At 46.5% G+C, this 10423-nt stretch overlaps 1 protein-coding gene across 1 annotated transcript in view; it reads left to right on the top strand.

Annotated features, from left to right (window-relative positions):
* The first annotated feature begins 2952 nt into the window (after positions 1 to 2952).
* The window catches only part of ZNF592 (zinc finger protein 592), a 28718-nt gene continuing 21247 nt past the window's right edge, over positions 2953 to 10423 (top strand). The window contains exon 1 of the mRNA XM_081114730.1: positions 2953 to 3077. The gene's annotated coding sequence lies outside the window, so the exon portion shown is untranslated. The remainder of the gene's footprint in view (positions 3078 to 10423) is intronic.

The raw sequence follows: 10423 nt of genomic DNA, 5'->3' as shown, positions 1-10423 counted from the left end.
TTTTAAAATATAGTCACTCTATTGAGAGATAATTCACATGGCATAGAATTCAGTCATTTAGCGCGTACCATTCAGTGGTGTTTAGTATATTCACAGAGTTGTATCCCCCCCTCTTAAGACTCAAGACCACCCCATGCCCTCTTCTCCCTGTGGCTCTCAGAGCCAGCCCTCTGTCTCCTCCGGCGCCACACACATCCCATCCTCAAGACACATGGCCTTACTGTGGGACGGTGGCCAGCAGGCACTTTCCACCATTACAGTATTGAACGTCATCAGCCTGCAGGAGCCCAGCTCTCACAGGCAGGGCTCCTCAGGTAGCCCCCTTCCCGCTGGCAAGCCCCGTCACGACTCAAGGCCTCTTTATTTATAGCAACATTTTAAAGGCTAAACACAAATAACACTGCAAATTTGCCAGCTGCCTGACTGGTGATGAACCTGCTCAGGACTCCGTGAGTGTCCTTGGACAAGCTTAGTTCTGGGCAGATGAACCTGTCAAGTCACTGTCCCTTCCTCATGGTGGGTTTCCTTCCAGTAAACGCATGGGAGCGCTAAACAGACGACGAAATGAGCAATGACAGGGGAGGGCAAAAGTAGGTTTACAGTGGTGAGTCCGTGAAACAGTTTATCCTTGTATTACGATGTGTTCGTTATTGTATTACTTGTTTGAACACTTACGAGATTGTACCTCAGTGCACTGTGCCGCTGCGACATTCTTTTGAGTTATAAAGCTATTGTAATATTCGTAACCCGCACATCTTTTTCCGTACAAACAACGGTAAGCCTACTTCTGCCCACCCTGCATATAACAGGTCCGGCGATGGTAAGTGCTGTGAAGAAAAATAAGGCGGATTAAAGGGGTGGAGGCTGACGGTGGGCTGGGGGGTGGTGTCTATGTACAGTGGTCACAAGACCGTAAGACCTGGTGATATCTGAGTAAAGACCTGAGGGAGCGAGGGGTGAGCCCGTGAGGCCTGCGGGGAAGGACTTCCCAAGCAGAGGGAGTATTCAGTGCAGGGGCTCTGAGCAGGTGTCCACGGGCCTGGGGAGCAGCAGGGGCCTGTGCACACCTGGAGCGGACGGGGTGACCGAGGGACCTGAGGGCCGTTAGATCACCCTCGGGCTGGGGTACAGACTGGGTGTACCTGTGTGACACGGGGGAAGGGTTTGAAGGGTTTGAGGATGGGAAGAACATGGCCCGATGGGAGTGGAAAGGCAGCGCTCTGGCTGCTTTGTGGCGCGTGAAGAGAGGAGGCAGAGCTGGGGGCCAGGGGGTCAGTCCGCAGGCTGCCGGGGACCCAGGGGAGAGAAGGTGATGGCAGAGCTCATTAGAAAGGGCTGGTTTGGATAATTTGAGACGGTTTCAGAGGATTTGTGTGTGGATCAGATGACGGGTCCGGAGGAGAGAGAACTCAAGGATGTCAAGGTTTTGGCCTAAGCCACGGAAAGGAGGGAGTTGTCACTTCCTGAAATGAGGAATCCTGGGAGGAACTCAAGGGTTAGATTTTTCTTTTTTGTTAAAATATATTTTTATTGATTTTTTTACAGAGAGGAAGGGAGAGGGATAGAGAGTTAGAAACATCGATGAGAGAGAAACATCGATCAGCTGCCTCCTGCACACCCCCTACTGGGGATGTGCCCGCAACCAAGGTACATGCCCTTGACCAGAATCGAACCTGGGACCCTTGAGTCCGCAGGCCGACGCTCTATCCACTGAGCCAAACCGGTTAGGGCATCGAAGGTTAGATTTTGAACATAGTAGGTTTGGATGCCTATCTGAGTAGAACTCCACGCCTAGAATCCCAGGGATACTAATTTATAATTTAGTGAGGGCCCGTGCAGGGGCTTATGAAATAGCAGACGGCAGAATGTTTTACTGAAATAACTGCAGTAAAGGTAGAGAACCATGCCGGGAGGAGGAATAAGTGAAACAAGCATAAGGGAGGGTGAGGTGGCTTGTGCTGGGCGGGCAGAGGCCCCTCCCTCCATCCTGTGGGACGCCTGTGCCCCGGGGGAGCCTTCCTGGCCCCGCAGATGTGTGGCTGCGGGTGTTCCCAGCAGGCTGGTGGGGACTGGAGAACAGGGTATGGATGGGCCTTCCCTCTTGTCCTCAGTGCTAGGCGTCGGTCTTGGCACCTGGTAAAGGTTTGCTGGGTGACCCTCCCTTTCTGAGCCCCAGTTCTCCGTGTGTAAGATGCAGAGGTAGACTAGACCAGTGCACTGTGATCAGCTGGGAAGCTTAAAAAATGCAGGCGTCGCTGGGCTGGCGTGGCTCAGTGGTTGAGTGTCAGCCTATGAACCAGGAGGTCACGGTTCGATTCCTGGTCAGGGCACATGCCCCGGGTTGCAGGCTTGGCCCCCAGTGTGGGCGTGCAGGAGGCAGCTGATCAATGATTCTCTCTCATCATTGATGTTTTTATCTCTCTCGCCCTCTCGTTCCTCTCTGAAATCAATAATTAAAAAAAAAAATGCAAGGGTCCATCCCAGACCTACTGAGTCAGAATTTCCAGCTGGGAGCTGGGAGCTGGGAGCTGGGACGGTATTTCAGTCACGTGTTCTTCTTTTGCAGTCGGTGCAGCAGCTCCCCAGACGGGTGTCTGAGAGCCACCGGACCAGATACCTCCCGAGGCCCCTCCAGCTCCAGTGTCCTGTGAGTCTTGTCAGAGTGCTCACAGGATCACTCTGTTCTTGGGACGTGGGAGTTTTGGTTGGGGTGGAAGGGCCTGGAGGGGGAGAGGAGAAGCTGCCACTGGGTGAAGGTGAAGGGCACCGGGGCAGGGGCATCGGCAGGGGTTTGGAGAGGCCTTAGGAGTGGACCCGGGAGGAATATGGGACCATTTTTCCTCCATGTCCTTTGGTCCAGCTGAAGTTTCTCCCTCCTCTCCCACCCACGATGCAGTGTCTCTCTGTGGTCCGTGTTCAGCCACAGTCCAAACAGAAGCCCCTGCAGGTCGCAGGAGCGGCGCTGACCTCGTGCCTGCTCACTCGGTCTCTTCGCCTCGCCAGCTTCCACTCCTGGAAGAAGCGCCTCCACCTGGCAGCCACCGCACGCACTTTCTCCCGGTCCCAGCTTCTGCTAAGTAATTTCTCTCCTTCCCTCCCTGCCTCCCTCCCTCCCTCTTTGTCCCTCTCCCTCACCCCGCCTCTTTCTTTCCGTCTGTCTCTGTCTGTCTGTCTCTCACACTTGAGTCATTCTTTGGTCTCTTGCCCCTGCCATGTTTCTCCTTCTAAAATGCAAAGCTGATGGCAACTTCTCATTTACCCACTTTTTATTTTTTATTTATTTATTTATTTTAATATATTTTATTGGTTTTTTACAGAGAGGAAGGGAGAGAGATAGAGAGCTAGAAACATCGATCAGCTGCCTCCTGCACACCCCCTACTGGGGATGTGCCCGCAACCAAGGTACATGCCCTTGACCGGAATCGAACCTGGGACCTTTCAGTCCGCAGGCCGACACTCTATCCATTGAACCAAACCGGTTACGGCCACTTTTTAATATGTATATATATTTCATTGATTTCAGAGAGAGGAAGGGAGAGGGAGAGAGAGAGAGAAACATCAATGATGAGAGAGAATCATGGATCGGTTGCCTCCTGCATGTCCTCACACTGGGGATCGAGCCCACACCCAGGCATGTGCCCTGATCGGGAATTGAACTGTGACCTCCTGGTTCATAGGTTGATGCTCAACCACTGAGTGACACCGGTCGGGCTCATTTACCCATTTTAAAATCCTTAACCATTGAACCCAGATGATATACATATATGTAAGCCATATTCAGCTGGGGGAGCAGTGTAAAGAGTTCATCCACAGGTCCTAAAACACACGTACATGGGTCCTTTCTTCTAGTCCTGAGCCAACAAACAGTCGCCAGTTCAAGGAACCTTACTCGTGTTGTCTCGTAGCCCAGGGTCCCTTCATCACTCGGCTCTTGCTTTCACAGTGTAAATCTGTGACAAGCTGTTTGCCTCCTTGTCTCAGTAAACAATATTCTCAGTACAGATCAGATTTTCCTTAATGCTTTCAGGGTGCCCTCCTTCATGTCCAGTTACTAAAAGTTTATTAATCCATTGTTGGTGAACTTAATATTGCTAAGAAAAAAATAAAAAGACAACCAAGTTTAATGTTATTTAAAATTCAAAAGCTTCAATACTAAGGGAAAGAAAGCTCATCGGCATAGTGACATTTCTTGTTCTTATTTCTTAAGAGCCTTTTATTATTTTTATTTCTAAATTTGAATAAGTGTGGACATTTTCATATTTATATCACTTATCTGCAACAACTTCCATATGTTTTCTGACTAATGGATCAGTTGTCTTTTGTCTGCATCTTTTATTTCAAACTTCAAGGTGCTGCCCTCTTCTCTCTAGTATTTGGAGGTTTGATGAACAAACCTGTGCTTCGGTTATGCTCCCTGTCCCCTAAGTGTTCATTTCTGCAGAATAAAATAGAGTTCTGTTTTTTAAGGCTCTCATCAGAAAGCTCTTCATCTACGTTACAGCCTCAGCATTCCTCAGACCCTCTTCCTGCTCTGGTGTTTCTTTCTCATGTTGTGGGGGCTGCGAACTACACAGCATACTCAGGCACGGGCCCTGCGAGGTTTTGAATGAGGCAGGATCACAGGTTTCGTGTTGTGTCCAGTGTCCTTTTGGTGATGCCAATGTGTTCTGGGCCTTTGGTGATGAGACATGTAACATGGTGTCATCAGGAAACAGTCTGGGCTGATTATAAAATTATTGTGTTATAAATAATCATCATATATAATAAAAGGCTAATATGCAAATGGACCTAATGGCAAAACTACTGGTCGCTATGATACGTGCTGACCACCAGGGGGCAGACAGTCAATGCAGGAGCTGCCCCCTGGTGGTCAGTGTGCTCCCACAGGGGGAGCACCGCTCAGCCAGAAGCCGGGCTCACGAGCTGGCAAGCACAGTGGTAGTGGTGGGAGCCTCTCCTGACTCAGTGGCAGCGCTTAGGATGTCTGACTGTGGGCTTAGTCGGACATCCCCCGAGGGCTCCTGGACTGCAAGAGGGCGCAGGCCAGGCTGAGGGACTCCCCGCACCCGCCCAGTTGCACGAATTTCATGCACTGGGCCTCTAGTCCTGTATAATCATCTTTGCCATGTGCATATCAACTTCCTTAGGATAAGTTTCTGGAAGTGGAATTAGTGGGTCTTAAGTATGCATTACTAACTTGCTATGTTTTTTTTTGGGGGGGTTTCAATAAGACATTTTTTACTTAAAAATGAGGTCTCTCTGCAACTGTCAACATGGATGTATGTATCACATGATAAACCTAAATTAAGGCATGAAACACGATTGACGTAAAATTAGTGCAGGAGCCCTGGCTGGGAGCCTCAGTTGGTTGGAGTGTCGTTCCATATACCAGAAGGTTGTGGATTTGATTTCCGATCAGGGCCCATAGCTAGGTTATGGATTTGATCCCCTGTTGGGATCTCCGATTGATGTTTCTCTTTCTCCTTTCTCCCTCCAAAATAAAAAGCCAAACAAACAAACAAAAAAACACCACCATATCCTCGGTGAGAATTAAAAAGAAAAGTGCTGAGAGTGCTTTGCAAGTGTTTTATAAGAAATAAATATTACTGTTTTAAGCCACAACAATTCTCTACTGAGGTTGAATCCTGGGAAATGAAAAGCCCTGTGGGTCGGGGGAACATCTGGTAACCTTGGTCAATTTGGTGAGCCCAAAGTGGTTTCTCATTATTTTCATTTAAATTTTTCTAATTTTATTGATAGACTTTTTTTTGTATTTTCTTTCTCTGCTTTTATAACAGGGTAGATTTAAATATATATATGTGTGTGTGTATATATATACATATATATATACATATATATATTATTTTAGAGAGGAAGGAAAAGGGGGAGAGAGAGAGAGAGAAACATCAATGATGAGAGAGAATCTATGATCCGCTGCCTCCTGCACACCTCCTACTGGGGATCGAGCCCGCAACCTGGGCATGTGCCCTTTACCGGAATTGATCCTGGGACCCTTCAGTCTGCAGCCTGATGCTCTATCCACTGAGCCAAACCGGCTAGGGCCAGGGTATATTTGACTGATTTCTGTTTTCTACTTACAAACAGTGTGATAGTTTACAACAAGGCTTAAAGAAACATGAATACTGAGTACACAGTGAGTCCCATCACTGTTATCGAAGACTAGTGTTTTGGGTTTTCCTTATGAGGGCAAAACAGAAATCAGGACTGGATCTTAGGTTTTTAAAAGCATCAGCTTTGCCCTAGCCCTGTGGTCGGCAAACTGCGGCTCGCGAGCCACATGCGGCTCTTTGGCCCCTTGAGTGTGGCTCTTCCTAAGCCTTAGGAGTTACCCTAATTAAGTGAATAACAATGTACCTACCTATATAGTTTAAGTTTAAAAAATGTGGCTCTCAAAAGAAATTTCAATCGTTGTACTGTTGATATTTGGCTCTGTTGACTAATGAGTTTGCCAACCACTGCCCTAGCCGGTTTGGCTCAGTGGATAGAGCATCGGCCTGTGGACTGAAGGGCCCCAGGTTCGATGCCGGTCAAGGGCACATGCCTGGGTTGCAGGCTCAGTCCAACATGCAGGAGGCAGCCAATCAATGATTCCTTCTCATCATTGATGTTTCTGTCTCTCTCTTCCTCTCTGAAATCAATAAAAAATATATATTAAAAAAATAATAAAAGCATCAGCTTTGGTATTTAAAATTCAGAGTTTATAAATGTTTTTCCTGCTGCTGATGTTGAGCTGCCACATCCTTTACTAGTTCTGATTTTCCTAGCAAAAGGCACCTTACCTCACCTCCGACTGCTTTGAGCCAGTTGCTGAGATTTCTCTGTGTGGAGAACATTGCTTTCTTCTGATGTAACACTTCTCTGCTTCAAGAGTGAGACAATAGGAGGCTCCCTGCTATTTCCTTGCACACCGCCAACTACCCCTCCTCCCCGCATGCTCTTCCCAGCTCCTTAAAGAGACCAGTCTCTCTGCCTTCCTCCTCATCTTTTCTCCTAGATAGTAAAAAATAAAGGGGGGGGGGGGGAGGGCTGGGGTGGGATTAGCTTATAAAGCGAATATCACACAGGTGTTTCCTTGGTATTGGGGTGCCAAGTGCTTTCCCTGATACCCAGTATCTTGCCCCTGGTTATGGGTTCCAATACTTCCCAGTCCAGGCACAGTCATTCAGCAAGCTACTCTGCCAACCCGTATTCAGTATAGACAATCCACTTTATTATTATCCACCATAACCAGGCGGCTTTCCAACGGGAGTGGTTTTTATTTCCTGTGAACTCTTAAGCAGGCAGATGTATTTTGTTGGTCGGAGGTTGGGAGGGGGGCAAGAACGCAAACCTGTAAGCCTGTTGATCCCCTGGGGCGGTAACAGGTTTACCTCCCCCACGCCACCTGCTTCCCTGCGGTTCTGAGTGTTTTGTCTTTATTTTCCCATTTAAAAGTTACAAAAGCAGTTTATCTGCACAAAAAAATCTTTTGAAAAAATAACCCACCAGTAATCCTAGCACCCTGTATAATTTTTCTTCTCATCTTGGCTCAAATGCAGACTTAGTTTTACATCGTTATAATCATAGCCTGACATGACAACACTTTGTATTCATTTTTTTTTTTTAACTTAATACTACAAGTAACTTTCCGTGTTGCTATGTAGATGTCACAATTAGGATTTTAGGATTTTTAAACATTTAAATATATTTGGGTAACATTGGTTAATAACATTATATAAATTTCAGGTATATAGCTTTATAACACAACATCTGTATATTGCATTGTGTGCTCCTCACCCAAAGTCTAGCCTCCTTCTGTTATCGTATATTTGACCCCCTTTACTCTCTTCATCCTCCCCCCACCCCTTCCCCTCTGATAACCTCCATTCAGTTATCTGTATCTATGAATTTGTTGATTTTTTTTTTTTTAGAAAGAATTTATTTTATTTCATTTCAGAGGAAGGGCGGGGGGAGAGAGAAACATCAACGATGAGAGAAAATCATTGATTGGCTGCCTCCTGCACGCCCCCTACTGGGGATTGAGCCTGCAACCCGGGCATGTGCCTTGACCAGGAATTGATAGGTTGACACTCAACCACTGAGCCATGGAGGCCGGGCTGTTGGTTGCTTTTTGTTTCATATGCTCCATAGAAGTGAAATTGGGTTCTTGTCCTTTTTTGTCTTTTTTTTTTTTTTTAATTGATTTTTTACAGAGAGGAAGGGAGAGAGATAGAGAGTTAGAAACATCGATGAGAGAGAAACATCGATCAGCTGCCTCCTGCACATCTCCCACTGGGGATATGCCCGCAACCCAGGTACATGCCCTTGACCGGAATCGAACCAGGGACCTTTCAGTCCGCAGGCAGACGCTCTATCCACTGAGCCAAACCGGTTTCGGCCTTTTTTGTCTTCTTTGTTTCACTTAGCACGGGACTCTCATGATCCATGCATGTTGTCACAGATGGCAATGTTTCTTTCATCTTTCTCTGGCTGAGTAGTATGCCATTGTGTACATGTACCACCTCTTCCTTATCCAGTCATCTGTGGAAGGACACTTAGCATAATTAGAATTTAAAAAATAACTTAAACTGTACATGGATTTTTTTGTTTGTTAATCTTCACCCGAGGACATTTTTTCCACTGATTTTTAGAGAGAGTGGAAAGGAGGGGGAGAGACAAAGAGAGAGAAACATCCATGTGAGAGAGACCTGTTGATTGGTTGCCTCTCATGTGTGCCCTGACCGGGGCAGGGTTATCGAGCCCGCAACCGAGACACCTGCCCTTGACCGGAATCGAACCTGCAACCCTTCAGTCTGCAGGCTGATGTTCTAACCAGTGAGCAACCGTCTAGGGCTGTACATGGACTTAAATTTTTAAAAAATTTCCCTAGCCGGTAGCTCAGTGGTTAGAGCGTCGGCCTGCGGACTGTAGGATTGCAGGTTCAATTCTGGTCAAGGGCAGGTGTCTCGTTTGCAGGCTCAATAACCCTGCCCCAGTCAGGGCACATATGGGAGGCAATCAATCGATGTGTCTCTCTCACATTGATGTTTCTCTCTCTTTGTCTCTCCCTCTCCTTTCCACTCTTTCTAAAAATCAATGGAAAAAATATCCTCGGGTGAGGATTAACAATAACAACAAAATTATTATTACTATTATTTTGATTTTAGACAGAGAGAAAGGGAGAGGGAGAGAGAGAAGCATTGTCTCCCACACAAGCCCCTGACCGGGAATTTAACTCACAACCTTTTGGCATATGGGACGACATTCCAAATAACTGAGCCACATCGGCCAGGGCATAATTAGAATTTTTAATGACTGCATAATAGTCTGTCAGTCAGTCACTCTTCTTGGACTCTGTGTCTTTGTGTGTGTGTGTGTGTTTAATCCTCAACCGAGGATATTTTTTCCATTGAATTTTAGAGAGAGTGAAGGGAGAGGGAGAGACAGACAGAAACACCGATGTGAGAGGGACATATCTATTGGTTGTCTCCCACATGCCCCTAACCAGGGCCAGGGAGGAGCCTGCAACTGAGGCACATGCCCTTGACCGGAATTGAACCCGGGACCCTTCCATCTGCAGGCCGACGCTCTATCCACTGAGCAAAACTGGCCAGGGCATAATGTGTGTATTTTTTAAATATTTTTTTTGATAGTATTACAGATATCGCCCATTTTTCTGTGTTGTTTTTAATAATGCTGCACACATTTGCATATGGCTTTTGGGAATATTTGTTCTTAGGATAAATTTCTGGCAATGGGCTTCTTGGACCCAAGGATTTTTCTCCTTATCTGGTTTCTGTGAGACAACTATACTACTTTCTAAAAGAATTGCGTCAGTCTGCATCCAGAAAAGTTTTCAGTATAAACGTGGTGTAAGAAGTATGTAAGCAAGTAAGGCTCTGAGATGCTGAAGCAGATGCAGGATTCAGAGGCTGAGCATGGGAGGCGGTGGGTTTTTCTTCTTCTTTCTGGCAGGTTTGAGCGAGCCAGCTCCAACCTCCACTGAGTGGGAGTGTCATAGGGATTTCCTAACCTCTGTTGTGGTAGTTCTGTAGCTCTGCTTCTCCAGATGATGAAGGAAACAGGTGGATTTTCTTTTCCTTGTATATTAAGTTGAAATAAAATTCAAGGCTCCTCCGAAACCGTTCCTGGCTGATTTGGTAAGAGTCACTTTAAGAGTCACCCTGCCCCTCAGGTTCAGTGGTCTGTTCATCAACCAATAACAGTTTTAGAGTGAAAAGGAAGGAATTAAGTAGATGCTGACTGGAATAAAAAAATACCAAGGGGATAATATAATTTTCTAGAGTGTACTTATGAGGCAGCGTAAATCCTGGCAATAGCAAATCATTTTGAATTTGATTGAAATTTATGCAGCAAGAAACCAGAGTTATACAAAGCCAATGATAACTACGTGTAAATTAGC

This window comes from Myotis nattereri (assembly GCF_964212035.1).
Source record: "Myotis nattereri genome assembly, chromosome: 21".
Taxonomy (NCBI): domain Eukaryota; kingdom Metazoa; phylum Chordata; class Mammalia; order Chiroptera; family Vespertilionidae; genus Myotis; species Myotis nattereri.
Note: the sequence above shows the minus strand (reverse complement) of the source record. Positions and strands in the feature narration are given on the sequence as shown.